This window comes from Pantherophis guttatus, chromosome 2 (assembly GCF_059756535.1).
Source record: "Pantherophis guttatus breed Tessera chromosome 2, ASM5975653v1, whole genome shotgun sequence".
In the NCBI taxonomy this organism is placed as follows: Eukaryota; Metazoa; Chordata; class Lepidosauria; order Squamata; family Colubridae; genus Pantherophis; species Pantherophis guttatus.
The window spans coordinates 262368136-262370932 of NC_142064.1; the positions used below are offsets into that span (position 1 = coordinate 262368136).

Sequence of the window (2797 nt, forward strand, 5' to 3'; positions counted from 1 at the left end):
GCCTTAAGACAAAACCCTGATTTGGGGTCAACTGGATAATTCTCCCTCCGTTCCTTGTTGCAGGACCCAGGAGACTCGAGCTGTCCCTGCTTCTGTCTCTCCAACCAGGAGCCCCCGGATTAGGAGGTCAGTGGGACTCCTTGGGCCTTTCCCTGCCGCCTGCCTCCATCTTGGCTCCCTGGGCATTCGAAGTGGGGGATGGGAGGGAGGCCCCCCCTCTGAAGAAGGAGTTGGGGGAGAGGGGAGAGTTTGGTTTAAGGTTTCAGGGGGGGCTCCTCCCATCATTCCCACTTTTACTCCAAAACCACCATCCTTTCTTTCCTTCCTTTCAACTACTTTCTTTATCACACAGAAGTAAAAGGGAATCTCTTGAAAAATATTGGGGCAACTTGATGTGTGTGTGTTTGTGTGAGAGAGAGAGAGAGGGAGGGAGGGAGGGAGGCAGAGTATTCATTTCAAGTCAATTCTCAGTGGCTAACACACTGAGCTTGTCGATCAGCAATTAGGCGGTATCCCTAGTACAGGTCTCCTGCGTGAGTAGGGGTTGGACTAGATGACCTCCACAGTCCCTTCCAACTCTCTTACTGTTATTCCCCTTGCAGGTCAAAATGAAGCCCGGAGAGGATTGTACTTGAACATACAACTGGGCCTTTCTCTAGTCTCAGGTCAGCCTCTGCCATTCCTGTATCTGTGGTTTTCTTTGTTTCTTGTTGCATTAACATCCTTTGCCTTTTCTCCCAGGCATCTTTCCTGGGAAGTTGTCAATAGCAACCTTGTGAGAGAAACCAGCTGGAGACGGAAGGCCCCAAATTCTCCCAGGGGCCCTGGGTCATGTAGGGCTTGGACCCAGGTTGCCCCAATCCAAGCGCTCTCCTTCCTCCCTTGGCTCCCTCAAGGGCTTCCCAGAAGATCCTGCAAGAGAGCCTCCAATTCCCTCCACAAACTCCCTGCCTTTTCCACAAAATTTCACATTTTACATATTGACTGTTCACCTGCCCTTCATACAAAATATGCTGGTAAACAACAACAACAAATGAGTAAAAGACACTCTTGGCAATGAATGGCTTCCGGCTTCCAGGAAAACCTTTGGAGAAAAGCTGGAGTTTGGCTGCCCCTTAAAGGGAGGAGCTGCCCCGCCTCGTGAAGGTAGCTGAGCCCTGCCCTCCCCCACCAGGACCCATCCCGACCTGTCCGGCCGCAGAATCCCAGAGGAGGGTTTTTAGGCCCCCAAATCTGGTTTCCCCTGAGAGTCCCAATCCAGATCAAAGCTTCCTGGATAAAGACTTGTGCAGCCTCTACGTGAGAAAGCCAGAAGCCCAAGAGGGTCAGATCTTTTGCCAGCCAGTGGGACCCCTTCAGAAGAGAGAGAAGTCTTTGAAGGGGCTTCTTTGTTGTTCTTCTAGATCAGGATGGATTCCGAAGTGCAGCCCATCTTCAAATCCAGGCTGGGAATCCTGGGATCAGAGGTGAGTGTGGGAGAGAAGTGGGAATCTTGCCCTGCAGAGGAATTGTTGGCAGCATGAATGGGGGGGGGAGACTTAGTGGCAGCTCCTCCTCCTTGCATGGAAGCCCCCTTGGATCTTGGGATCAGGGGGAGCCACAGGTCCAGAGGATTCAAAGAGAGCTCTGGGGAACTGATGGGTCACGGGGAAAATTCACAATCCCCATTGAGGGAAGACATTTTGTGGGGCAGCTTTGCTCAGACTCTGGGGGGTTCAGCTCTCTCAAGTGTCTCATGGCTGTTTCTTCACAGGTCCAGGGGGAGCTTTGCTTCCTTGGAACTTCCATTTTCTCTGGGAAAGGTAAGCAGATTTTGGGAGATATTCCTGGGTTGGTTTGAGAATCAGTCAGGATTTACGTAAACCTCACTCCGTTCTCTAATACTTCAATGTGCGATTCTTTGAAAATCCCATTCCCCATTTTAACCAACTGTCTGGTCTGGACAGCTGAGGAATGAGGACTCCATTCACGCTTCACTGCATGGGGGGAAAGGGTCTGCCCCAAATCCTAGTTTTGGGAATTCACCCTCCCTAAATAGGACCCCAGCTCACCCCCCTCCCCTAATTCTCAGTTTTTCATTTCTGGAAGACCCCATGCTGGTGTCTGCCAATTCACAGAGCATTTCATGTGTAAAAAGCACAAAATTAAATATTCCAAGCACTGATGTTCCCTCCGATCAATTTCCATGATGAATTGGAAGGATATTCCCATATCCAGTATTTAAATCCAGTTTTTCTCAATGCCTCCAAGTGTCTCATATTTATCATTTCAGGTCAGGGCGGATCCAGAGACGCAGCATATTTTATTCTGCTCTTAGGCTGTTCAGCAATTGGTGGTAAGTTCCAGGAAGTGGCCCTTTCCAGCCTTGAGATACCTCTGTTTGAAGGGAAAGGGCAGAATTATCTCTCATTGTCCATCCATTCGTCCATAATAATTGGAATATTTTTAATTAATGAAGGGGAGTGTAATAACTGGAATATTTTCAAATGGATATTCGGAACTTAACTAAATGAGAAAAGAAAATTGAAATGATATTGGATTATCAATGAATTAGATACAATTAACTGGTTTTTATAAAAATGTTGAAGTGTATTATTTGGAACAGTTGATAAAGAAAAAAATTTGGAGACTGGAATAAGAGATGACAAAATGTAGGGTTGTTTAAGACTTGAAAATAAGACCCAGAAATAAGAAGTTTAATACATGTAATTGCAGTAGTTAGAACATTTGGGTTAAGATATATAGTTAATTGGTTAACTCAACTCAACTAATACGTTGAGTTGTATTATTGGGAATA

General features: G+C 46.9%; 1 long non-coding RNA gene across 1 annotated transcript; it reads left to right on the forward strand.

Annotated features, from left to right (window-relative positions):
• The first annotated feature begins 1403 nt into the window (after nucleotides 1–1403).
• Nucleotides 1404–2361, forward strand: LOC148115731 (uncharacterized). Its single transcript, XR_015731725.1, has 3 exons — nucleotides 1404–1466; nucleotides 1754–1802; nucleotides 2273–2361. It is a non-coding gene; the product is annotated as an uncharacterized LOC148115731 (long non-coding RNA).
• Nucleotides 2362–2797: the final 436 nt, after the last annotated feature.